This window comes from Equus quagga, chromosome 5, assembly GCF_021613505.1.
Source record: "Equus quagga isolate Etosha38 chromosome 5, UCLA_HA_Equagga_1.0, whole genome shotgun sequence".
Classification (NCBI taxonomy): Eukaryota; Metazoa; Chordata; class Mammalia; order Perissodactyla; family Equidae; genus Equus; species Equus quagga.
The window spans coordinates 33,030,086-33,056,882 of record NC_060271.1 but is presented as its reverse complement, the minus strand read 5'-3'; the positions used below and the strand labels follow the sequence as shown (position 1 = coordinate 33,056,882).

General features: G+C 50.1%; 1 protein-coding gene across 2 annotated transcripts in view; it reads left to right on the top strand.

Annotated features, from left to right (window-relative positions):
- The first annotated feature begins 17,366 nt into the window (after positions 1–17,366).
- Positions 17,367–26,797, top strand: part of ALPL (alkaline phosphatase, biomineralization associated) — a 50,766-nt gene continuing 41,335 nt past the window's right edge. The window contains exon 1 of one of the 2 annotated variants that reach the window (XM_046662902.1): positions 17,367–17,739. The gene's annotated coding sequence lies outside the window, so the exon portion shown is untranslated. Of the gene's footprint in view, positions 17,740–18,322; positions 18,472–26,797 lie in introns of those variants that run through there. The other variant, XM_046662900.1, reaches the window with a different exon arrangement.

Below are 26,797 nucleotides of genomic sequence, written 5' to 3'. Positions count from 1 at the left end.
TGCCAATCCTCTTCTTTTTTGCTGAGGAAGACTGGCCCTGAGCTAACATCCGTACCCATCCTCCTCTACTTTATATGTCGGACGCCTACCACAGCATGGCTTTTGCCAAGTGGTGCCATGTCTGCAACTGGGATCTGAACCAGCGAACCCTGGGCCGCTGAAGCAGAACATGCAAACTTAACCGCTGCACCACCGGGCCAGTCCCTGTCTTGAATATTGTAGCTTCATAGTAAGTTTTGAAAACAGGAATTGTGAATTCTCCAATTTTGTTCTTCTTTTTCAAGATCGTTTTGGCTATTCTGGGTTCCTTGAGTTTCCATATGAATTTTAGGATCAGCTTGTCCATTTCTGCAAAAATGTCAGTTGGCATTTTGATAGGGAATGCATTGAATCTGTAGGTCAATCTGGGGAGTATTGCTATCTTTAAAGATTAAATCTTCCAATCTGTGAACATGGGATATTCTTCTATTTATTTAGTGGTTCTTTAATTTCTTTCAACAATGTTTTGTAGTTTTTAGGGTACAAGTCTTACACCCCCTTGGTTAAATTTATTCCTCAGTATTTTATCCTTTTTGATTATAACGTAAATGGAATTATTCTATTCATTTCATTTTTGAATTGTTTATTGCTTAGTATGTAGAAATATAATTTATTTTTGTATATTGATTTTGTATCCTGCAACTTTGCTGAACTTGTTTATTAGTTTTAATAGTCTTTTAGTGGATTCCTTAGGATTTTCTATATTTAAGATCATGTCATTTGAGAATAGAGATCGTTTTACTTCTTCCTGTCCAATCTGTATGCCTTTTATTTCCTTTTCTTGCCTAATTGCTCAGGCTAGAGCTAGTACAATGTTGAAGAGAAGTGGTGAGAGCAGACATCCTTGTCTTGTTCTTGATCTTAGGGAGAAAGCATCACCAGTATGAGGTTAGCTGTGGGTTTTCACGGATGCCCTTTATCAGGTGGAGGAAAGTTTCCTCCTCTACCTAGTTTGTTGTGTGTTTTTATCATGAAAGGATGTTGGATCTTTTCAACTGCTTTTTTTTTTTTTTTGGCATCAATTGGGATGACCATGTGGTTTTGCTCCCTCATTATATTAATAAGGTATATCACATTGATTGATTTTATGTTAAACCAACCTTGCATTGCTGGGTTAGGTCCCACGTGGTCATGTTGTACCTGGTTTGCTGGTATTTTTTTGAGGATTTTGGCATGTATTTGCATAAGGGATACTGCTCTATAGTTTTCTTTCCTTGTAATGTCTTTGTCTGCCTTTGGTGTCAGGGCAATACTGGCCTCATACAACGAGTTGAGAAGTGTTCCTTTCTCCTCTATTTTTTGGAAGAGTTTCGGAAGGCCTCGTGTTAATTCTTCCTTAAACAGTTGATATAATCCATCACTAAAGCCATCTAGTCCTGGCCATTTCTTTGTTGGAAATTTTTTGACTACTGACTCAAACTCTTTGCTTGTTATACATTTGTTAAGATTTTCTTTTTCTTTTTGATTCCGTTTTGACAGTTTGTGTCTTTCTAGGAATTTGTCCATTTCACCTACATTCTCAAATTTGTTGGCATACAATTGTTCATAGTCTTCTCCTATAACCCTTTTTATTTCTAGAAGGTTGGTAGTAATTTCTCCACTTTCATTTCTGATTTTAGTAAGTTGAGTCTTCTCTCTTTTTTCCTCGTCAGTCTGGCTAAAGTTTTGTCAATCTTTTGACCAAAAGGTTGATCTTTTCAAAAAACCAACTTTTGTTTTCATTGATTTCTAGTTATTCTCTTCTCTATTTCATTTATCTCCACTCTATGATCTTGATTCATTCCTTCCTCATGCTTGCTTTGGGGTTAGCTTGCTTCTCAGTTTCTAGTTCTTTATGGTGGAATGTTAGGTGAGTGATTGGAGATATTTTTTCTTTTTTTTTCCAAAGATTAGCACCTGAGCTAACATCTGCGCCAATCTTTTGGGTTTTTTTCTTCTTCTTCTTCTGCCCAAAGCCCCCTAGTACATAGTTGTATATTCTAGTTGTAGGTCCTTCTGGCTCTGCTCTGTGGGACACCGCCTCAGCATGGCCTGATGAGTGGTGCCACGTCTGTGCCCAGGATCCAAACCCATGAAACCCTGGGCCGCCGAAGTGGAGAGTGTGAACTCAACCACTCAGCCACGGGGCCAGCCCCTTTTTTCTTTCTTAATGTAGGGATTTACAGCTATAAATTTCCCTCTGAGCACTGCTTTCACTGAATCTCCTCGTTTCTTTTTATAGCCAAGTAACATTCCATTAGAGGATATAGCACATTTCAGTTTTTTAAAATTTTTTTCAGGTTGAGATTTTGTCTTTAAAAGTTGTTTGTTCATGTCCTTTCTACTGTTTTTTTAAACCACGTTTTATTCACCATTCCTCAGGTGATGGACGTTTGTGTTGTTTCCACTTTTAGGCTATTCTGAATATGTGGCCATGAACATTTTTGTACAAAGTTTTGTGCAGATATGTTTTCCATTCTCCTGAGTATATACCTAGGAGCAAATCGGCGGGGCACATGGTAACTCTGTGGTTCACCTTTGACATCCAAGAATTTAACATTGATACAATAACATTATCTAATGTAGACATATTCAGATTTCCCCAATTGTACCAATAATGCCCTTTATAGCTGTTTTTGAAACGGAGGCAAAATTTCCATATGGTGAAGTTCACGGATCTTAGGTGTCCATTTCCATGAGTTCCGATAAATACATACACCTGTGTTACCACCGGCCCAAACAGGATACAGAACATTTGCATCGCCCCTGAAAGTTCCTCTTTCGAGCCATCTCCGCACCTCCCTCCATGTCTATGATTATTATTATGGTAATGGTAGCTCAGGGATGGTCATAAAGGACTAACATTTATCTCAACTTAAGAATTTGCAAAACACGGTCCCTTCACTTTTTTAACTTGGAGGCGGACTGGGGAAGGGAGGAGGTGGTGAGCAGGGGAACAAAATAGACCCTGCTCTCATCCTAGTTCTGCCATCTGTTAGCTGTGTGCTGTGAGCAGGTTACCAAATAACTCTGAGTCTCAGTTTTATCAAATGTAAACTGAGTCATTCGTGAAAGTTAGTTAAACAATATATCTAAAGCACCTGGCACCGGTGGACATCTATCAAACATTAATTCCCTCCTCATTCCCTCCCCTCCTTATTGGATTCTCAAAACAATCTTCATTCAATCATTTATTCACTCAACGAAAACTTACTGAACATCTACTGTGTGTTAGGTGCTAAGCTCTGGGGAAACAATGTGAATTAAAATAGCCGTTGTCCTTGCCTGCATGAAGGTTATAGTCAAGAATGGTGTTACAGTCAAGATGGGCATTAAGCAAATAACCATACTAGAGTAAGGTTAAGAAGAAGTACCCAGTGCTCTGAGAGGATATAATGAGGGCTGCTGATCAGGGAGGGCATCTGGGAGGAGGTGACCCTTTAGCTGAGAACTGAATAAAGAAGACAGGATGAGTCAGGGCTTTTAGGGATTGGAGGAGGGCTTTCCAGGTAGAAGAGACAGGATATGCAAATGTCCTGTGGCAGGAGCGAGCATGGTACACTCAAGGAACCAAAGGCAGGCCTGGGTAGCTATAGCAAGGGGCCATACGTCGCTAAAGGTGGTGAGGGCCAGACTTTGCAAGGCTCAGGGAGTCATAGTTAAAAATCTGGTCTTGAGCACAAGAGCAAGGAGGAGCCGTGCACGGCTTTTCAGCAGAGGTGGGGGCAGAGCATGATACGATCAGATTTGCCCCTAGAAGAGAGAGCAGTATCATATCTTGAGAGCACAGGGAGGCCTTGCAGTCATCCTGCTGGGGAACTGGTTGCCTGGAGCAGGATGGTGGTCACGGGGATGGAGGGGAGTGGTCAGAATTTAGAAATATTTCGGGATTTATCAGGTAAAACAAACAGGACTTAGAGACGGTCTGGACATAAGGAGGGAGAGACGAGGAGGACTCTGGTGTGAGCCGTGAATCAAAGACAGCACCAGTGAGACAGACACTCCCAGAGGGGCAGGACTGAGGGGTTGGGGGGACCTTTTGGAATTGAAGGAGCCGAGGTTCTGCGAGGTAAAGGGACTGGGTCTGGCCAGACAGCTGGATGAGGTGGGGAGGGACGCTGCTCCGAACACCTGCTGCTCCTGAGGAAACTTCCAGCTCGGGGGTGTGTGTGTGTGGTGGGGAGTGGGGGTAGAAAGTGGAGGTGGGGGTGGTAATGTTCCATTGCTTAAGATCTGGGAGCATTCTTGTCTGGGCATTCTGCAAATAACTTCGCACCTCGTGTGGGAGACAGAGCCAGTGAGAACGAAGCCAAGAAGCTGCTTCCTGAGAGCACAGAAATATCCTGGGCAGCAGCCACGTTGCTCACGGCACACATGCCTGGCACACAGTAGGTGCTCAGACCCTCTGCGGAGGCTGGCCCAGCAGCTGAAGGTTGCAGGCCATGGGGGTCATGCTGTATCCACTCACTCTCATCTGCCTCCTGGCTGCCTCAGATTCAGTCATCAAATTAGGAATGGTGACCCCTTCCTTTTCTGGGAAAACTCAGGTGCTGGGACAAAAAGGAAGGGAAAGATGAACTTTTTAAATACCTACTATGTGCCAGGGACAGTGTTAAGCCTTTACACCTATTGTGAGGACTTAATCACTAGACTGACTTGAAAAGTAAATGAATTCCCATTTGAGGTTCAGAGAGGGGAGTACTTTTGCTCAAGAGCACACAGCTAGCAAGTGGCAGGGGTGAGAGTCCAACTTGACCATCCAGCTCTTCAGCCTGAGCCCTTTCCACTCCAGGCAAGATAGGAACTTGGCATTGGAACAAAGAGGTCAAAGTTGATTCTGAATTCCCCAGAGTTCAGGAATTGAAAAGTGAAACCGAGTCAGCCCTGATGGCCTAGTGGTTAAAGTTCAGCATGCTCCGCTTCGGCAGCTCAGGTTCGGTTCCTGAGAGCAGAACCACACCACCCGTCTGTCAGTAGCCATGCTGTGGCAGCAGCCCACATAGAAGAACCAGAACAACTTACAACTATACACAACTATGTACTGGGGCTTGGGGAGTGGGAAGGGAAGAAAAAAGGAGGAAGATTGGTAGATGTTAGGTTAGGGCAAATCTTCCCCCACCAAAAAAAAAAAGAAAAAAAAAAAAAAGAAAAAATGAAATTGATGCTGATATAATTACCAAAGTTGAATTTCAATTTCCAAAGCTCCTCCCCCTTCCTGGGGGGTGGAGGAGTGAGGATAAAATTGCTAAACTGGGAAAATAATTACATCCCATTCAAACACTTGGCAATTTGCCCCAAAAGAAATTAACAATGAATGCTGAAAATGGAGAAAAGCAAATGTTGGCTGCGGGCTGAGAAGTGGCTACAAATTATTGTTCTTTTAGAATTACAGATATGAACAGGCCAATTCATGGATTGTATTGGGGCGTTGTTCTCCCAGAGTAGAGATCCGCCTCATCAGGCTCTCCAGGGCCCTCTGGGTCACATTAGGGTGAGGCAAGTGGGGCATTTTCAGCCTAGTCCCACTCTGCTTGTCAGATCCCAGGACCCAGCAGCAGTTCAAGACAGTGAAGTCCGCCCCTCACTCTTATCCACAGGCCCCCCCGACCCCTCACCAAGTTAGAGGTCCTAGGGAGGAGCTGGCCTCTGGGTAGGCCTGTCACAGCCCTGGGAGGCCGCCGTGGCACCCAGGGCACCCAACATGCAGGAAGTATTTACTGAGCACCCCATATATGGAAGACGTTCTGCTATGTGCTTTGCTGGTAACAAAGGACACGGCCCCACCTCTCTTCCCCAGGGAGCTCACAGCTTCATAGGACCTAGACTAGGAAACCGGGGTGGTACCCAGACGTGGTCTTAAAGAACTTCAAATCACACATTGAGAAGGCTTTCCTTGTTCAATTTTATTTCAACCTATCTGGACCAATATATCTTCAGCACCCCTCCACCGCTTGCTAAAAGGCTTTGGCAGGCAATGGATTCGAGGTAAAATTCGCAGATGCTGTGTCACAGTTACCTTCTATTTATGGCAAATGAGATTGGTTTTCCATTAACAATAGTGATTTAAATTTAAAATAAATCTATTAGAGTTAAAAAAAGAAAAAGTGCATCCACTAGGAAAGCATACCAACCAGTAATAGTACAGATAGTGACGCACGGACATGTCAACAACCACCTAGAGGGGACCAGGAGGAACACACTGTCCCCACCCCGTGCCACAGACTTGAAACTGTCCTATGGAATCCCCGTTCCAGCTCGTTCCCAAATACCCTAGAGAGCAGAGGATTTCCTTTTCCTTCATCAACTGGCTGGGGATAAAGGAGCAACGAACAACCTCGGTATTGTTTTCGGCAGGACAGTTTTCCTCCCTCCCACCCTTCCCCATGGGGAAAAATTAAGATAAACAAAACCATTTGGACTCAGTTAACATTGGGTGAGTCCAGCGTTGTTTTGCAACTAAGGTTTTAAGATATTTTAAGGGACAGTGATAAGAAAACAGACAAAGCCTTCCACCCAGAGAGAAAGAGAGAAGTGGTGCCTTGGGGCCACCAGTACCTATGCTAGGGACCCGACTCCCGGCCCCAGGGTCTGCTTTAGGCCTTTAGATGCCTGAGCACTGTGGTGCCCCTTACCAACTTCTTCCCACATAATTCAAAACACAGGCATCCCTTGGAGATACCGCAGACTTGGTTCCAGACAGCTGCAATAAAGCAAACATCGCAATAAAACGATTCACACGAAATTTTTGGTTTCCCAGTGCATATAAAAGTTATGTTCACACTATACTGTAGTCTATTAAGTGTGCAATAGCATTATGTTTTAAAAAAAACAATGTACATACTGTAATTAAAATTACTTTATTGCTAAAAAATGCAACCCGTATCTGAGCCTTTAGCGGGTCGTAATCTTTTTGCTGGTGGAGGGTCTTGTAAGACATGCAGTATCTGAGAAGTGCAATAAAATGAGGGATGCTTGTATAAATAACATTAAATCACGAACACAAACCTAACAGATACGCTAAAATTAAACCTAGTTTATACCTCTGTATTTGAAGTTTACAGATTGCAAAATTCTGGCTAAGATGGTAGAAATGAACTTTTGTTCTTGGCTTTTGTTGGGATTTGGGGCGATTCTTTTACTTTCCTGTTCTCCTGGGCACGATTTTTAGCCTAACCACTGGTTGCCAAGGGAGGGTGGGGGTAGGGTGGGAGAGTGACACTGCCCAGCCCAGGAATGTTGACATGTCACCATCAGAGTCACCCTGTGCTGTCAGTCTGACATCAGCCTTTTAGCCAGTCGATCAGGAACCTGCCCCGTCTCCCTGGCATCAGCTGGATTCTCAGCAAGAAAGTGTCAGAGTTTACTCCACATAGACTGTCTGCCTTGAGGACAGGGAGTGATCAGGAAAGACAGGTGTAAAAAGTGGCCCGAGCACAAGCAATATAATAATCTAGTATCTATTTTCATAATACACGGTAGCAATGAGACAGCTCATTCTTACTCTGTCCGAGTGGGGCCGGGCCTGAGACCATGCCTTTCCAATCTTGTCATTTCACAAATAAGAAAATAACATTTCAGTGTTATCGGTGGCTCCCGCAAGGGAGGGACTAGTGCGTGTGTAATTTAATTATGGACAGGTCCTAGCACACAGTAGGTGTTCAAAAAAAAAATCTTCATTGGGGGGCCAGCCTGGTGGTACAGCAGTTAAGTTTGCATGTTCCACTTTGGTGGCCTGGGGTTCGCTGGTTCAGATCCCGGGTACGGACCTATGCACTGCTTATCAAGCCATGCTGTGGCAGGTGTCCCACATATAAAGTTGAGGAAGATGGGCACGGATGTTAGCTCAGGGCCAATTTTCCTTAGCAAAAAGAGGAGGATTGGTGGCAGATGTTAGCTCAGGGCTAATCTTCCTCAAAAAAAATTTTTTTTCATTGAATCTGAATAAATCTTCATTGAAGATTTGCTGGAGGAGAGAAAAGGGTGGAAGCAGGTCTCTCTGAGCTTCTTAGGCATGATGGGCAAGTGGTGGGGGAGGAAGAGAGCCAGGTGGGTACATCTGAGGCAGATTCTGACCTGCTTCCCTGCCAGTGAACAGTTGCCTGGTCCATAAGCAGCTTCTGTATCTAAGTAAGTGCAAAGCACCAGGATTGGTGCTTGGAGGAAATATTTCCCTGAAAGTCGTACTCTGGTCCTGCTTTGATGTGCCATGACCAGCCTGTCTCTGACGGCTGGAGAAGGCCCCCCTGCTCTGGGGACCCTCCCCTGCTGCCCTCAGGAGATGCCCACGCTCTGGGTTTGGCGTCCATAATGATCATTTCTACAGGCCATCATGGGCAAGTTGCTTCCTGTCCCCTCCCTCCTGGGCGAGGTCAGGTGATACTGGGACAAGGAGGGTATTGTGGCGTGAACAGCATCCCAAACGTCCTTAAATGGATGAGGTTCTGGTGCACACTCCTGGCACACACCTGCAAGTGTACCCATGGGCCTTAAGGAGGAGAACTAAGACGGCGGGGTGGTTGTGTTTTCTCTCCCTGAAGAAACAGAGAAGTTGGATTATTTGTGGCTCATTTTAGGGAGAAATAATGAAGTGAATTTTCCTGGGTAGGGCATATTCGGTAAGACAAACAAAAATTTGGGTCAGGGGCTGACTGTCAGGAAATTCCAGGGATTTCCACGGGTCACTGGTACTGGAAGTGGGAATTGCAAAGTCAGAGGCTGGATCTAGTCGCTCACTGTCTTGGGCTGCAGGTCACTCTTATCTCAGTTCTCTCTGAGTAACGGTTCCCTTCTCCTCTCTCCCAGCTGGCGTGCTGGACTTCCTCAGATTCCACGTGGCTTCTCATGGCCCCAGGCATCCAGCGGAATCTGACCTTTCATCCCTCTCGGTCAACAATGCCTTCCTTTCAGAGTTTCTTAGTTCAGATTCTGATTGTGGAGTCAAGGGATTGGCTGAACCCGATCTAACTATCTGTGTTCAGAGGGATGTGGGTGTGTGAAGGAGGTGTCCTGTGATGGCTACTTGGAGCACAGGTCCTATGGGTGGTGCTTCCCCCCGGGACGAGGGCAGATGCAAGCAGACCTTCTAAGTTAGCGTGGTGGAGTGGGGATGACAGTGCGTCCTCTCAGTCTGAGAACCAAGGAGTAAAAGTGGTTTGTGACAGAAGGAAGTGAATGATGGAATCTCACCATATGGGCGTCCCGTTCCATTCACAGGCCTGTCCACCCTTCTCTACGGGCTGCCACGTTGGCACTGCACGACCCCGCCCCCACCCTTAGTTGATTGGACCAGGCGTGGACATGTGACCCAGCTGGGCCAATCCGATTCTCTCTCCCGGGCTCTGGAGCTGCAACGCCTTAATGCTCTTGCTAGGGGAGCTGTCGGAGGCCAGGTCCTGCTGCAAAGACTGGGAAAAGGAGAGAGGAGTGAAGCGGGAGCAGAGACAAGAAACACAAGATGGTCTGGATTGGTGACCGATCAGATCCCTACTTCCAGTCTCTTCTGGAGCCCTGGCTGCCTCCCTGCCCTTGGCTGTCATGGACAAACCTTGTAATAAATTTCTCTTTTCCGTTGGTCCAGCAGGAGTGGTTTTCCGTTCCCTGCAGCTAGAATCCTCGTTAATACAGATATCTAATAACATCATAATAGTAATAGCTGAGATTTATAGAATGCTTATTGTGTGCCATGTACTCTTCCAAGGGGTTTATCTGGATTCTGTTATTTAAACCTCTCGACAACTCTACGTGGTATGCATTGTTATTCCCATTTCACAGCTGAAGAAGCTGAGGCACAGATAGGCTCGCTTGCTCAGGGTCACACAGCTAGTGAAGCCAGATGTGAAGCCAGGCAGTCTGACTTCAGAGTGTGGGCCACTGGCCTTTCCTATAGCCTTTTTAGATGAGATTACTGGGAGGTGGGGGCTCAGGCCGTCTCAGCCCACCAATCGCGTGTTCGCTCCAGTCCTGCAGTCGGCGGCTGCCCTCTGCCCGCCCTTTTGCCCTGACCACCCCCACCCACGGAGCTGGAGGGAGAGTCTAGAGTCCCTTGGTTTCCATGACACTGCACTTGGGGGTGGTAAACATTAAATTCACTGGTCTTCCTTCCTCTGAGTGCCCAGAGACCTCTGGAACCGTGTAGGAGGAAGCTGGAAAGGGGACAGGAGTGCCCTGGAGGTTCAACACATGGTCATTGTCGCCTTCCAGAAACGCTTGCTGGGCACTTCCTAAGGAGCAGCAGCGCATCTCTTTCCCACAAGGAGACGGAGGCACCACCGTCAGAGGCCTGGGCTGGGAATCGCGTGCCGGCTGCCTGCTGTGGAAGTGATCTCCAAGCCTCTGATTCATCCTGTGTAGAATGGGGATCATGATGTACCCATCCCCCCAGCGGAGAAATGAGATAATGTATCCAGAGGGCTTAGAAACCTGGATGGGGTAGGGAAGATGTTTACGTGTTACAGGAGAAAAGCAGGGACACTTAAGAAGTGTATCCTGTGATCCCATTCTTTTAGAGTTTTTGTTTTGTTTTAACATCTGGAAAGATAAATATCGAGCTATTAAATGGGATATTTCTGTGTGATGAGATTACAGGGTGTTTTAATTTGCTTTTTCTTTTTGCATTTAGACTATCTAGCATGAGCATAGATGATTTATATGTTTAAAAACATACCGTACTTTATACATATAAAATACTTGTTTAAATATTTACTTCAAAGTGCTTTGGCACGTATAAAGCCCATAAATGCAAGGCTGTGTGTATTTGCCTAAGTCCTAAAGCTGCAATGTGGGGGATATTTGTCAGTTGCCTCCCCAGCACACACTCCCCTCTTTTCCTTTTGGGGCATATTGGGTGGGTTGGAGCCTATCCCATCTCCACACGTGGGCCTGGGTTGGCCTAAATAAGTCATTGTGGTGGCTGGATTAGGGAGCCAATGACGGAGGTTGGGTCCCCCAGACTTAATTCCAAGACTCGTGCTTGTTTGGGGAAGTTGACTTCCACTTTTTTGATATATTAAAGGTGACTCCCACATGTCACCTGGGAACTTTCACCTGGGTGAGAATGGGGCCAAGAAGGAGGAAGAGGAGCTGAGAAATGGAAAGAGAAAAACCAGGTCCTGATTACATCACTGAGCCACTGGAAAAATCTCTTGAATGTAGCCTTTTCTGTTTCATGAGCCAATAAATTTATTTTATTTTCGAAACCAGTTTGAGAAGCTGCATTTCCTGTTCCTTACAACCTCCTAACTAATAAAGGAACTGGGAGCAGAAGTGGGATGTTGTGAGCGACAGACCCTACAATGCAGAACTCGTGGGGCTGAGGAGGCAGTCGGAGCACAGGTGGCTTCAAGGCTCCTGGCGGGGAAGCTGGCAATTCTAAAATAGCTGATGGGGAAGGGGTTGGTTAGTCGGTTGAATCTTGGAATTCAAACCAGGTGCCCACAATCCTGCTCTTTTAGAAGACTTGTGGGAAAATTTCAGGATTTTGGAATGGTTGTTAATTTCTTGTCGTCATTAGTAAATTCCTACAAGAAAGAGACATGATTCCTTTGACATAGGCCTGTTTGAAAGGAAAGATGGAAGAACTGGGATTTTGTTGAGAGGCCCTTTATACCTAAGAGGTGCAATTCAAGTTGATGGTGAGTTCAGGATTCCAGCCAAAAGGCTGAATTCTCTACTCCAAGCTATATTTAGTATATTTAGGCCAGGAGGTGGGAGACTTAGCAGGAGATCAAACTGAAGACCCCTCAGGTTCCTCCCAAGCACACCCCATTAAGCATCTTTTCTCTTTTTTGAGGAAGATTAGCCCTGAGCTAACTACCACCAGTCCTCCTCCTTTTTTGCTGAGGAAGCCTGGCCCTGAGCTAACATCCGTACCCATCTTCCTCTACTTTATACGTGGGATGCCTGCCACACATGGCGTGCCAAGTGGTGCCATGTCTGCACCTGGGATCCAAACCGGCGAACCCCGGGCCGCCGAGAAGCGGAACGTGCGAACTTAACTGCTGCCCCACCAGGCTGGCCTCTCCATTAAGCATTCTTTATCTGACAAAGAGACCTAACTCCTGGACTCATACTTCTGCTGGGATGCAGACTGTGGACCAGAGGCCAATTAGTGGTACCTCTGCCCCCCTGCTACGGCTTTGACACGCTAATGTAGAGGCCATCCATTAAACCAAGGGCAGGGAGATGTACTGAGCCCAAAGCCAGTTGTCAAGAGATAGATACCCCAGGTCATGTTCTGGACACAAAAATGTGGCAAGGTCTTCATGTATTGACTAGAAGCAAATAGATCAGACACCTACTAAGCCTTTAAGAATATAGCTAAAATAATCCCCAATCTGGCCAATATCAGCCTGTCATTGCCCAAGCCCTAAAGCATCCTCAGGTCCTTGAACTTGCATCTAACAGGAAGTGGGATGCTAAAGTGGTGCAGCCCCTCGGGGGACCATCACCGAGGCCTATCTCAGGTGTGTCCGTTGAAGACAGAGAGATGGATGGACAGGCTGATGCACAGGAAGGAGGATAGATGAACCTACAGGAAGATTTTATCAGAGATGACGAAAGCCCTGTGTGTGTAGGTGGGGTGGGAGGAGATCTTCTCTCCACCATCCTGGGTAGAGCCAAGCTCTTTCTCTACTTCTTAGGAATGGCTTCTTTCCTGCCTCCATTCGGGAAATGCCACTGGACTGCTAAGGCTGGGCCTGCCCGAATCCGCTCTGGCCTCTGGAATCCAGCCCCCAGCACACGGCCTTGACCCTTCCTCTTGGCCTACAGCCTTCTCCAGGGCTAAGAATAGGAAGCAACATGCCCCTTCTTGGAGCTTGGAGGCTGCTCACAAGTCTCTTTAGAAATAGAGGACAAAATGGGGACATTGTTCCCTGGACAATAGAGTTTACTCACAGAGGGGGCTCCCCAGTTCTTTTTGAGGAGGGTTTCCTTTAAGGGCAGCTGGGACTGGAGGACACTCTCTAGGCCAGAGGCTGGCCAGTTTTTAGGGCACTGAGCACAGGGCTGACTGCTGGGAGAGGCCTGGGACTGAGGATGGAGCTGTGGGTGTGAAGGGGGGGAACACTCGGGTTAGCACTGCCTGACAGAGAGGGCTGAGACAGAGGAGGTGAGGGCTGGAGCACGGGCTAGTTTCAAACGGGGATTAGGACAGGGTTTGGGGCGGGATTAGAGAGATAAACCTAAGACTGGGGCTGAAGCCAGGCCTGGGATGAGGCTTGGGGGTTACCGCTGGTCCTGGGAGGGCATGTCGCACACTGCTCAAAAGCCCAGGCATTTGACACAGGCAGCCTGGGCTCTCCCTCGACTACCTGGGTGGTCTCAGGCGGGCTCTCTCTCACCTTCGATCTTTGCTCCAATTTCATCTTCTCTCTCCTGAACACCCTATTCAATGCCACAATCTGCCCCCCTCGGCACTTCTGTTCCCCTTATATCTTCTCTAGCTCTTTATCCACTCCGTTATAATCTTCTAACTTACTATACAATTTGAGTGTTTTTTTTTTTTAAAGATTTTATTATTTCCTTTTTCTCCCCAACACCCCCGGTACATAGTTGTATATTCTTCGTTGTGGATTCTTCTAGTTGTGGTATGTGGGACGCTGCCTCAGCGTGGTTTGATGAGCAGTGCCATGTCCGCGCCCAGGATTCGAACCAACGAAACACTGGGCCGCCTGCAGCGGAGCGCGCGAACTTAACCACTCGGCCACGGGGCCAGCCCCACAATTTGAGTGTTTTAACAGCGATTGTTTATTATCTGTGTTCCCTAACTAGAATTTCAGCTCCGTGAGGACAGAAATCTTTTTTTCGTGTGTGTTCCCAGTTTCTAGAACAGTGCCTGGCACAGAGAAATATTTGTTGAATGAATAAAGTTGTCTAGCCTCTCTGAGCTGAGAGTGTCCTCCTTTGATATGTGAGGATGACAGGAATAATGCAGGGAGGAGCAAATGAGATCTCGCCCGTAAAGGGCTTTGCGCCAGCCTGGCGGGCGCTTCCGCAAATGGCAGCCCGTATGTGCCTCACTTTCCTCATCTGTAAAGAAGGAATAAAAGTCCCTACTCTCTAGAGTTGTGAAGCTTAGATGGGTTAATGTGTACAAAGTACTTAGACCAAGGCCTCACACGAACTCAGTGTCCAATGAGGCTGGGCAGCATCATTATTGGCTTAATGACGTTGCCTCTGCTTTCTTAGTCTCTTCCATCTCATGCCTTTTGGTTCATTGTTTTCTTTTATTTATTTATTTATTATTATTTTTTTTAAAGACTTAATTTTTTTCCTTTTTCTCCCAAAAGCCCCCTGGTACATAGTTATATATTCTTCGTTGTGGGTCCTTCTAGTTGTGGCATGTGGGACGCTGCCTCAGCGTGGTTTGATGAGCAGTGCCATGTCTGTGCCCAGGATTCGAACCAACGAAACACTGGGCCGCCTGCAGCGGAGCATGCGAACTTAACCCCTCGGCCACGGGGCCAGCCCCTCATTGTTTTCTTGAATTGAAGGAGAGGCTGGAAATGGCTCTGGGAGTCAAATGGCCGAAGCTTTGGTTATGCTTGTGCTCAAAATAAAATGATCCCTGAAATCCAAGGGCCAAAACAGACAAAGGGATTCCAGACCCTCCTCTTGAAATATCCACCTAGATTTCAGGCGGTCTTTCCCCCAGCCCTGCGTTGGAATGACTCCTCGCTGTCCCCCACAAACAGGCTTTAGAGTTTTGTTCTTCTCGCAGACCCTTCTCCTTTATCGCTCCCCACTGAGGACCTGACCCCTCTGTCCTCTCCATGTCAGCATTTCTCGCTGCAGGAGGATCCCCAGGAGTCAGTGCAAATGAGGATTAAAACTCTCGGGCTCTTGGCCTTCTCACCTCTAACTCGGCTTTTAATGCTGGGTGAACTTTAGGCCTGGTTCAAGACAGGCAACTCATGGATGCACTTAATAAATAAAGAATGAAAGAATGAGTAGAAAAAGCCCCAGCTCTGACCGTGACCTTTAGACAACTGATGTCTCTGGCCTTTGGTTTCCTCATTTCTCATGGGGATTATAAATGCCTGCCCCATCCACCTTGAGTTGTAAGACTCAAATGAGATCATCAGCTCTTACAGCAAAGACAGCTTGGAGGTCGAGCAGTCCAATTTGCTTATTTTGTCAACAAGGAACGAAGCCCGAGATAAGATCTGTATAGACACAGAGAAACCTAATGTATTGAACTGCTTTCTATCAGCTGAGTAGTTCTGGTATCCTGAATCTGGGCTGGATTTAGAGATTGTCCAGTCCAACCAGCCAGAGGGAATCAGAGCCTTTGCGGGGAAAGCGACTTGCTCAGCTCACCCAGAACGCCAGGGCAGAGCTGGAAGGCAGAGCTCCTAGTTCCTGGTCCAGCCTCCTTCCTGCTGCGTGGACAGTACCAGGAGGGGTGGCATCCAGGGAGCGGGGGAGGCAAGGGGTGCTGGGTGCCCCCCGCCTCAGTTGAATTCTCCCTGGGGGACAGAACCTAGGGGCAGAGTAGGCGGGGTGAGGGAGGAAGGTGGCAGGGCTGGCCAGGCAGCAGTCCCTTTTGCTAATAAACAACACCTGGACTCTCAAGGTGGGAGGGTACTGGGAGAAAATCACTAGACACAGCGGACCCAATGCTGGCCATGTGGCGCAACCAGAGGTGCCGACCCCCCATAGCTTCGCGGAGGTCAGAAATCAGGGGCAGGTGCTGGGGGCCATGATAGGCGGGATGTGTTTCCCCAGCTCCCTGTTGGCTCAGCCTCCCAGCCTCTGCCCAGGCTGCAGCAGGCGGACTTTCCAGGCCTGAGCATTTGTCCCCAGCTCACGGATGAAGACATCATTTCCAGGCTCCCTGTATCCCTAAACACTTCCTTGGAGTCTGAGCCATTACAGAGCCTCTCCCAGGTTTTGTGCTCAGTCCCGGATGCTTTCACCTACAATTTCTTATGCAAAAGTGTTGTGTTTCTTAAATTTCATTCATTTATCGCCTCCATGATTTTTGCCATAATAACTAACCTATTAAATATATAAATAAATAATATTTACTCCATGTTTTGGTTCACTTTTTTTTAAGATTTTATTTTTCCAGTACATAGTTGTATATATATATTTTTTAGTTGTGGGTCCTTCTAGTTGTGGCATGTGGGATGCCACCTCAGCATGGCTCAGTGAGCGGTGCCATGTCCACGCCCAGGACCCGAACCAGGGAAACCCTGGGCAGCCGAAGCGGAAAGGGCGAACTTAACCACTCAGTCACTGCGCCGGTCCCTGGTTCACTTTTTGAAAACATAAACTTATGTCAAAAAGGAAACTTTATATCACTCCTGTAAATAAACAGCATCAATTGCTAAAAATACAAGAAGAAAAAATAAATAAAAAGATGTTCTTGGTTTCTGGTGCCAGATCCTAGTTCTGGTTTCAATCCCACTGACAAGTCACAAGCGTGCTCTCTCTGGGCCTCTGTTTTCTTCTCTGTAAAATGGGTTTATTCAGACAATGTATGCAAGATGCGTGGCCCTGAGCTGGCACAGAGTAGGTAAGGGAGAGAATTCTGGGCTAGTGTTGGTTCTGCCGGTGTGGACACCTTCTCCCCTCTGCTGTGGACTCAACACCCTCCCGTCCCTCTTCCCTACTCCATTTATCTAGAATTTTCGAGTTTTCTGTGCACGTTTCAACCACTGTCTTATATGACTGCGGCATGCATCACCTGGTAAGGGAAGCCAGGGGAGATGGTGTCTGCCTGTTAAGAAGCAGGAGTGTCCGCTTGGGTTGAGTGGCTTGCCCAAGGACACCAGGGTGGGTGGAGACTTGAACTCGGCGCTGTCTGACTTCACTCCTGGGACATGTGGGCTCCCTCCTGGATCACCCCAGCAGGCATGTCCTGGGGCTCTGGCTGGGACGCAGTCAGCAGGAACCCTGGCTGGCCCCTTCCCTCTCTTAAGAGAAAAGAGGAAACAGACCCTGTCTAGGGAATTCCCCCCTCCTGAAGCCACCACCGCTCTGAGGTCTCCCTCTGCTTCCTCTGGCCCTAGCCAAAGGCACAGCTAAGGGCAGGGAAGAGAGGAAGAGGCTAGTGGTCTGGTCTGGAGTGAGAAGGAGAGAGAGAGCGCAGGGAGAGTCAGAGACACAGGTGGACAGAGACAGAGAGAGGACACGAGGACGGAGATGGATAGAGACAGAGAGACTCGACAAAAGACACAGAGACAGACCCACAGAGAGGGGCAGATGAGACACAGGGCGCGAGAAGACACCCACAAACAGACACAGAACGAAGTTGGAGCCAAAGATAAAGACAATTAAAAGGAGGCGCACAGAGACAGGAATCAGAGCCCGCGCTTGCAGAGGGGTTCGGAGGGTGGGGGGCGCCGGGGCGGCCGGGAGGCGGAAAGAGCCTGAGAGCGCGGGTGCGGCGGGACGCGCAGGGAGCAGCGCCCCGGCGGCCCCAACCCCGCGCGGGGTCCGAGCGGAGCCGGGGTGGGCGCACGGCTTGCCGGCAGGGGGCGCCCAGGCCGCGCAGCCAGACCTGCCGGGGCCCGGGCAGGGGCCGGGGCCGGGGGCGGGGCGGGGGCGGGGGAGGGCTACCCCCGCCGCGCTCGGGCCCCGCGGCCGCCTTTATAAGCCCGCGGGGGAGGTGGCCCCGGCAGCATCGCGCTCCCGCCACTCCGCGCCCTCGGCCCCAGCGCACCGACCCCACGTCAGTTGTGCCAGGACAGACCCTCGCCCACGAACTCCGTGCAGGTAAGGACCCGATGCTGTCCCCCGGCTTCCCGGGACTCCCCGAGACTTGGTCGATCCCCGGCTCCTCCCACATCCTCCCCTCGCCCAGGGGTGGCGGCGAGGTTGGATATAAACGGCAGGCAGGGACCTCCGCGCCCCCACACCGCCCACTGCAGCCCATTCAGGACTTTCAGCCACCTGTCCCGCTCCCGTACTCGCGCGCATCCGAGGCTCCTGGCGGGGGCGCTGGGCCGGGCTGGAGGTTGGACGTTGTGCCCGCCAAGCGCGCGAGTTAAGGGGACCGCGCTCGGGACCACCGCTGCAGCCCTGGGGTCTCCACCTCCGGGGCGGCTGCCTGGGACCACCACCCTCGGTCTAGACACCTCCCCCCGGTGCCCCGTGACTGAGCAGCCCCTATGGTATCCCCTTGATCGGAGATCAAGAGACCCGGGCTGCCTACTCCAGCTCCCTCCCTGGTGCCTTCTCATGCCTCCAACCTAGTAGCCAATAGAACTTTCCAGAGCCGCCGCGGGAGGAGGCTGGTCTGTCCGGGTGGAGTCTGAAGTAGTTTGGGCCACGACTGGGAGGAGTAGAGGGAGCAAGGCGCTCACGTCCGGGAGGCACGGTGGGGAGGAGAAAGGGGACACCCGGCGTCTCCTTGGGGACGGAGGGGACGGGCACAGCAGCCATGGGGCTAAGCTCTGGAGTCCCCGAAGCCGTGAGTGCCTGCGACCCACCTCTGGGCGCGAGCAGGTGAGGTGGGCTGCCCAGGGATGGTTCCCGTGCCCGGTCTTGATAAGAACGGGTTAAAGACATGTTCACAATGCTGGGGCGGGAAGCTGAGGACTCCATCCTCCCCCCGCATTGTCCTTTCTGACCCTCTTCCAACACATAATGGGGTTGGGGGAGGGGGCCTTTACAAAGGCCTCTGGGTGGAGGGCGAAAGCCCTGGAGGTCAAAAGAGGGGGCGATTCCCGGCGCAGAAGGGCCTTTGGGCCCTGGGAAAACCCCGGACTCTGCAGGTGGGCGGGGCTTGCCAGGAGGCGGGGCCGGCTCCCGCTCCAGTGAAGAAGACAGCCGCCTTGTATTGCGTGTCAACTCTGTTGCCCCGCCTGCTCCAACATTTCACGTGCGTCGTTTCGTTCACAAGTGGGGAAACTGAGGCCTAGAGAAGTTAAGCAAGTAGTGGGACCAGGATTTGAACGCAGACTCTAAACCCTACAACCTCAGATCCTGCTTCCACTCTCCTGCCCAAGAGATGGGGGCTGAGCCTTGATTTCTCCTTGCGGCCCTGCCTGCCAAACCCTCCTACTTGCCTTCTCCAAATCTTTTCCCCTTCTCAACTGTGTTGTCCACACCCCACCCACTCCACTCCCTGCCCATCTTGTCCCTCTGCCTCCTCTTTTCTTCTTGAACTCCATGTCTCACTCCAAGTGGAGGAGGGCCCTGGACACAGCTTCCCGACTGCCCAGGCCCTGGAGTGAGACAGGCTGGGGTGTCTGTGTCGGTGGCCCCACCTGTAAAATGGAGAGTGTGCCACTCTGGTAAGACTGTTGTCTGGAGTGCAGCTGAATTGAGGCCAGAACAAAAATGCTGTCTTCATTCAACAAATATTTGTGAAGCTTTGTGCCAAACCTTGTTCTAGGTGCTGGGAACACAGCAGTAGGTTAAACAGATGAAAGTCCTCTTCGTGGAGTGGAGCTTCGGACATTTGCAGAACAGAATTTTTTAGGCTCTGAAGTTGGCATTTTAGAATTAGAATCAAGCAATTGGCAAGGAAGGAGATTAAAATGCCGTCACGCGAGTAAAATCGATCCGCCAACATTTGTTCCTTCCCAATAGAGGAGGCAATGTAGCTGTGTGACCTGGGATGGGTTCTATCCCCTGTTTCCTGCCCTGACTCAGTCTCCTACTTTAAGCTGAGGAGATCAATGAATGATACCTATTGGGAGGGGGGTCTAGATATAATTAATACCTGCAAGATGTTTGGCCAGTGCCTATGCTTGAAAAAACATCGGCTATAATCAGCTCTAAGCTCAGCAGAAAAATGCAACGCTGAGACTGGGCATAGCGTTATGTCACTGCCCCAAACCCTGGAAACCCGTCGCCCAGCTTCGCCTAGGCTCTGCCCGTTCCCTGACGGGCTGTGCTGTCTGGTGGCATGGTGCCCTCCTTGCCCACACTCAGACGCCACCTCCTACCATCCTAGACACAGCCTTGGTCAGGAGCCTGGAGTTCTGTGCTGGGAACAGGTTTGGGGCCGCTATCTCCCAGTACCTCCTGCCCTCTGCCCGTCCTTCTGCCTCACTGTGTCCCAGCTTGTATATGGGGTGAAACCAGACTCAAGCCCTGCCTGTCCCCTGGCTTACATACCTGACGTTCCCTTCACGCTAGATGCAATCCTCATGTTACATATGAAGAAACCCGTCTTGGAGAAGCCGCTTGCCCAAGGACACACAGATGCTCCCGAGGAGCTTGGGCTAGAGCCCAGGTGTCTAGAATTCCAGGTCTGGTGCTCCCGTGTTGTATGAATCTCTGAGGATGAGCCCTCTTCATCCAGGGGTGGGATCCAGCGGCATAGCCCAGAGTTCTCGCCTTGAAATGGGTCCAACGCAAGTTATAAATACAAAACCCAGAGCTGGAAGAGAACATCGCAGGGAGGGTGAACAAGCTGGGCTGAGGACCAGCGCTCAGAAATCTCTGCGTGGCCACAGGAATGCTGACTCAGCCTCCCAGCCATTGCCGGCAGGCTGGAGCTAGGCTGTGCGGTATGATTTTTTTTTTTCCTTCGAGAGATGGCCTCACTTTTAGAGGGCAGCTGGGGGCAGTAGATTGCAGGTTTATTCCCAGCACCACTGTGTGGCCCTGAGCAAGTCACTTTCCCTCTCTGAGCCTCAGATGAGGAAATCGTCTATAATGCGGGTATAATAATATGTACTTTGCAGAGTTGCTATGAGGGGCAAAATCGTAAGTGGTTTTTCACCGTTGCGCTGAACCAGTGTTGGTGATTGTTATTGAGAAGTTAATATGCCCTGGGAGGCGGTTTCAGCAGTATTTTCCTGCACCACTACTAAGCCCATGAGGGCCCGAGGGAAGGCCCTGTGTGGGTTACAAAGGCCTAGACAGCAGAGAAAATACTGGCTTTGGGGTTGGCATCTTGGGTTCCAATTCCTAGCTGTGTGACCTGAGGCAAGTCACTTTGCCTCTCTGATTGTTGGGTTCATAGTCGGCCCTTGACAACTTTTCTATGATGCTCAGTGTCCAAAGAACATTCAAGAATATTCTCTATATTTTTCCACCTCCCCATACCACTCCCCAACATTTCATAATTGCTCCCAGAAAAACTTCATGCTTAAAGTTTTCCATGCGGAAATTCTCAACCTCACTGTGGCATGAAATCAATTGTTTGCATTTAATTTGACTTCTTAAATTAAGGGGTAAAATTTGAGATGAGGGTGTTGGGGGGGGTGAGGAAAACGAAGTTAAACCAGATGTGTTTTTGTTTAACTGTCGGGTGGTGGTTAAACTACTTGGGTATTACCATCCTTCTTCCAGTAACCAGGAGTCAGGTTTCACTAAAAATTGTAGTGTTCCTTCCTGGCAAGTGTGGACTTGCCCTCCCCGTTATTATTATTACTATTTTATATGCATCTGAGGCCACAAAGTCCCGGCCGAGAGGAGACCTCATAAAGGCCTAGAATTTCAGGGCTGGAAGGCGTTTAGAGGCTTGCCCTGTCAACTGGCTGCTTTGCAGACCAGGGAGACAGAGGCCCAGAGAGGGGAAGGGGCTCGCCCAGCGTCACTCAGCTGCTTAGGGCAGAGTTGGACTACGAATTCAGTCTCCTGGCTCTAAGCTCTGTGACCTTTCCAGAAGTAACCACTGTCTTGAATGTGGTGTGTATCATTTCCATAGTAATCCTTAGTATATCTATTTTTTGTAAAGAAAGAATTGTTCAACGGAGGGTACAGACAGTGTGGGTTGGTAGAAAAAGATCTTCAACTCAGGAGAGCAGAGTTTAGGTCCTTGAGTTGTTGATACACTACCTGTGTGACCTTGGGCAAGTCACTTCCCCTCTCTGAGCTTCAGTTTTTTTATCTGTAAGGCAAGATGCCCCAGGAGCAGGGGCGGGGGGTGAGACTTCCCTAAGGCTTGAATGGGTCTAATTCAGTGACTTGGTTCTCATGTATTTATGGCCTAGCTTATGGCAGGTCAGTCAGCAACGGCCCTCCTGAGGTGGCGGGAGTGGTGGATTGTTGACTCCGGCAGTGATTTCAAAACTTTCATTTAGTTGTGTGTGTTGTTAAACCAGGCGATTTCATCTTACTTGTCCTGAAAGATCAGAAGATGTGGCCACGCTCGCGTCAGACGTCACTAGTCGACACTGCTCTTTCTCCTTCTATACGTCAGCTTCCTTCCCCATGCGGTCCCTCAGGCAGCCATCGTCAACCAGCTAGAGTTGGCACACAACGCTGAAGGACATCTCAGAACCGTGTCAGATTTAGTCATGGTCTCGGGGGGTGGAAAAGGGACAGGCCCAGGGTGGCACCCGGTCGGTGTCACCGTGCTCCTCAGTCTTTTTTTCCTTGTCTGGGAAAGCAGGAGAAACCCCGAGCTCGACTGTACCAGAACTCACCTCTGGTGTCGGCTGGGGACCTTCCATGGGGCACACAGCCGTGCCCGGGTTCAGTCCTCAAGGGCGGCACTGGTCACAACCCAGGCTTCAAATAAGAGTGAAAAGTAAGAGGCTGGTTTCAGATGGTCCTGGAGAATTAGGCGCCCCTCTTCCCCTACTCTTTAACAGTATCAAGAGTAATAGTAAGTAGTAATAAGAGTTCTCAACAGCCACTGAATATTTATTATGCACCGGGCCACTCTAGTAAATGTTTTATGTACATTCACACGTTTACTCCTTGTAACAGCCTGTTTTTCCAGTGAGGGAAGTGACTCAGAGGTGAAGTGATACACCTGAGTTCCCGCAGGTGGGGAACCTGAGGAGGCACTGAGACTCGAATTCGCGTCTGTGCAGCCCTGAAGCCTGCTCCCCTCCCGGCTCAGGGGGGCACTGCCAGACTCTGCACTTGCTCCTCCTCAGCTCCCCCTCGTCATCTCTCATGGGTGACTGGGACGCTCCTTTCCCTGCGGGGAGCGCTCCCAAGTGCACATGGGAGGAGCACGGTGAATGCCTCCCATCTTTGCAGCTTAGGCGATTGCACCTGGGATCCCGCAGCAAGGGGGTGGGAATCCTGCCCCGGGAGTTCCGCGTCCCCAGGTCTGGCTGAGCAGATGGACGGCCAGGGGAGCCTGGGCGGGAGATGGGAACTCCGTAGTGTTGCAGCGGAGGTGGGGTTGGGTTTGCTCCCGTCCCGGATGGACATTCCTTAGTCATGTTTCCATCAGCCCCATGTCCTGGATGAGTCACTTTAAAACTCCTAACCTCACTTTCCAGGCTCCTATCATACTTTCCAGTTTTTAAAGCCATTTCTTCCTCATGAACTCACTGAATCTTTTTAACAGTCCGATGAAGTATTATCTTCATTTGCAAAAGGGGAAACTGAGGCTGAAGTGAAAGCGATGGTAAAACCAGCCCTCACGCTCAGGTCAGGATCCCCAGCTCACGGTCTTCCCCCAAACTCGTCCCCCAGGAGCTCACATCTTTGCCTTTGCACCTGCTGTGCCCTCCGTGCCCGTGTTACCACTTGGTATCTTTGCTGCTCTTCTGGATCTTACTGGGAAATCTTGAGCTGTTGTCATCTGATCATCCCGTGGCGTCTGGCTCTGGGCGTGAGTCCCTGGAGGGCAGGACGCCCATCTGATTCATTTGTGAGTTCCGGTGTTTAACAGGGTGCGTGCATTCGGCACGAGTTTAATGTCCTTGAGTTAGTGAAAGGCTGTCACACCTGGTGGGGTTTCCATAGCCCAGCCAGGCTTGGTTCCCCTGGGAAAACCTGTGAAGGCTGTCCTCCTGGGTTTGACACCTGGGCCACCCCGGGCTGAGCCCTGCTGCCCTTCCCGGATCTCCACTCGTGTCTGCATCTCTCCGTCGATGACACCAGCTCATAAATGGTTAGCGATTGGCAGCATGACAAACCAGTGTCCCTATTGGTGGCTCAGGCCCCTAGTCAGGTATGGGTTCCCCAGTGTCAGACCTCTGACCAGTCTTTTTGTCCATTTTGTTCACAGATGTACCGTCAGTGCCAAACAACCTAATTTCTTTAATACTAATAGTAACAACTGTCATTTGCTGAATCTATATATACCATGCTTCCTGGGACACAGTATGCATTTAATACATATTTGGTGAGTGAATGAATACTTGCACATTGCATCCTGAGGCTGAGCACAGATGGAAGTTTCCAGGAAGTGAAACCAAACTGTCACCTCACCCCTGCCTGGGGCAGCCCTAACATATGTCAGCTCCCTAATTCCCTGGCACTCCCCACGGCTGACAGCAACAGGCACTAGCACCCCTCCAGGTGGGGAAGGTCCATGACAGCTCAGAGGAAGGTGCTGCTGTGGTCTATAGTACACAGAGGCAGAAGCGAGGATCAGCGTGGTTAGGTAACTTGCCCAGGGTCACACAGCCGGTGGGTGGTGGAGCTGGGATTTGAACCCGCAGTCTGGCATCTGTCTCCTCTGCCACCCAGTCTGCTGTCTTGGGGATGTCTGGTCCACAGATCCGGGCTTGGCTCCGAACAACCTTAATTTGTTTCGTGATAATAGTCAGAGTTGTCATTGCCTGAATCCCTGTGTATGGCCTGCTCGGAAAATAGCTCACATGTGCTCATTTGGGCCTCTTAGCCTCCCCACAGGGTAGCACTCCAAGCCCTATTTTCTCAGGTGAAGAACAGAATCGCAGGGAAGAGAAGGGACTTGCCTAAGGTCACACAGCTATAAATGGTTAAGCCAGATTTTGAACCTGAGCAGCCTGGTTCCAGAATGTGGGCCCGTAATCACTTCATAAATATTAGATAAATCTCTGCAGGCCAGATGTGTAAACTCTTGAACCTGACGGGTTCGTCCAGAGCCAGACTCGGGGAGGGGATGCAAGGCAGGATAGACTAGGTGACGCTCCCTGGCGCCCTGGGCTGAGGAGTGCAGAGTCTCTGTCTCCTCTATGTGATTCCTAGGGGAAGGAAGGGGTGGGGGTAGGGGTCGCAGCGGGGCAGTCTGGGTGTCTCCAGGACCAGGGTCAGGGCGAGGCCAGAGCAGTTAGCCTGGCTGAAGCTACTGCTAACTCAGAAACCTCAGCGGGGCCTTGGCCCCAGCCTCAGTGCAGGGCTCTGGCCTCGGTCCTGACCCTCCTGGGTTTCCATCTCAGGCTTCCAAAGTCTCCCTGGGATGGGAGATCTCAGAGCACTGGCTTGTGTGATGTTTGCTTTGAAAGTTCTTCCTTCAACACCCAAATTCCTGGGCTGGCCCGCCTGCCTGCACCACTTCCCCCTTTCAAAGGAAGCGGATCCTTTCCTCTTGGGTAGCTACGTGATTTGAATAATCAAGTGTTTCCCCGCTGGGCCCTGGCCAGGCAGAGCTTAGCTGTGCAAAGCCTCCAGCAGGGTATCCGAGGCAGGCCTGCCAACTTCCTCATCCAATCCCGGAGGGGGAAATACAGGAAAACGCCTGTCCTGTTGGCTTTGCCAGGCCAGGCCCCAGACAACCCCTGCAACAGGCAGTGCTGGCATTGGGCTTTCTCGCTTCATGGTCTGGAGTGGCTCCTGGTGGGGGAAATTTCAGGAAATTCCTGTTTCAGGAAACTCCTGCTGGAGTGGCCTTTCTCATCAGCTCGGCTGCTTGGCACCTGTCAGGGCGGAGAAGGGAGGGAGCAGAGTCAGGAAGAAGGAAAGATGGGTGCAGGAGAACATTCATTCATTCATTCAACAAACATTGTCTCAGCCCACCTGCCCACTAGGCCCAGGACTGGGTGGTGGAATTTACAGATGAATCTGGTATAGTTTTTACCTTCAAAGAGCATCCAGTCTGTGGGGAGATGGTCGTGTAAACAGACCCACACAGAGTCCCAGGTGGTGTCAGGATGAAGGAAAGCACAAGAGTCGTGGGACCCCAGGAGCCACTTAACCAAGCCTCGGGCAGAATGACCACAAAGCATTTCTGGAGGAGGCGGGTTCATTCTTTTTCTGTCTCCAATAAATACTCAATGGGCATCTTCTAGAGGCAGGCGTGGCCCCAGGTGCTGGAGATTCAGCAGTGAGCAACACAGAGTCCTTCTTCAGGAGCCCTCTGTCTTGAAAGAGACAGACCATAAAGCAATTAAGTTAATGCCAGCCAGTGATGAGCACTGTGAAGAAAGTGAGCAGGGTTGTGAAGCAGCCAGGGCCTGGGGTGCGGTGGGGGCTTCTTCCCCCGCCCCGTGGGCAGGGGAGGACTCAGAGGAGGTGGCCCTTGTTCTGAGGAATGAGAAGTGAGCCAAGCAAAGGCCTGGGAGAGCAGTGTTCCAGGCAGGGGAACGGCCAGTGCGAAAACCCAGAGGGAAGAGAGCGGGGCACAGAAGGGCTGAGCGGTGAGGGGCTGGGGCCGGGAGATAATGTCAGAAAGGTGGGCAGGACCTGGGCCTTGCAGACATCCACCCTGCTCTGGAAGAATGAGCAGGGGCCTGCCGGGAGAAGTAAGGGGTTAGCTGGCCTTCCGTTGGGTGGACAGCCCCTTAAAAACAGTTTGAGCAGGAATGGCCTTTGGGGCCTGCCTCTCTAGCCCTCTGCAGGTACAGATGGGGTGGCCAAGGCCCAGAGAGGGAAAGCGTCTCTCCCACGATCACAAAGGGAGGCAGGGGGACTGGATCAAGGTCCCCTAGCCACCAATCTGTTTCTCTCTGATTTGTCCACACAGCCCCTCTGAATTAAGGCGGACGTTTATTAGGCACTTACTGTTTGTCAATAAAGTTACATACACGCCAAGTTTGACAGGAGGAAGGGGAGGCTCAGAGAGATCCTGGGGCCCGGGTAGGGGTCATTCAGACCTGGATTCCATATGATCCACCCTGGCCAAGTGACTGAACCTGGATTTACTCGTGAAATGGGGATGGTAGTGGTTTCCAGGTCATAAGACTTTTGAGGATTCAATGAG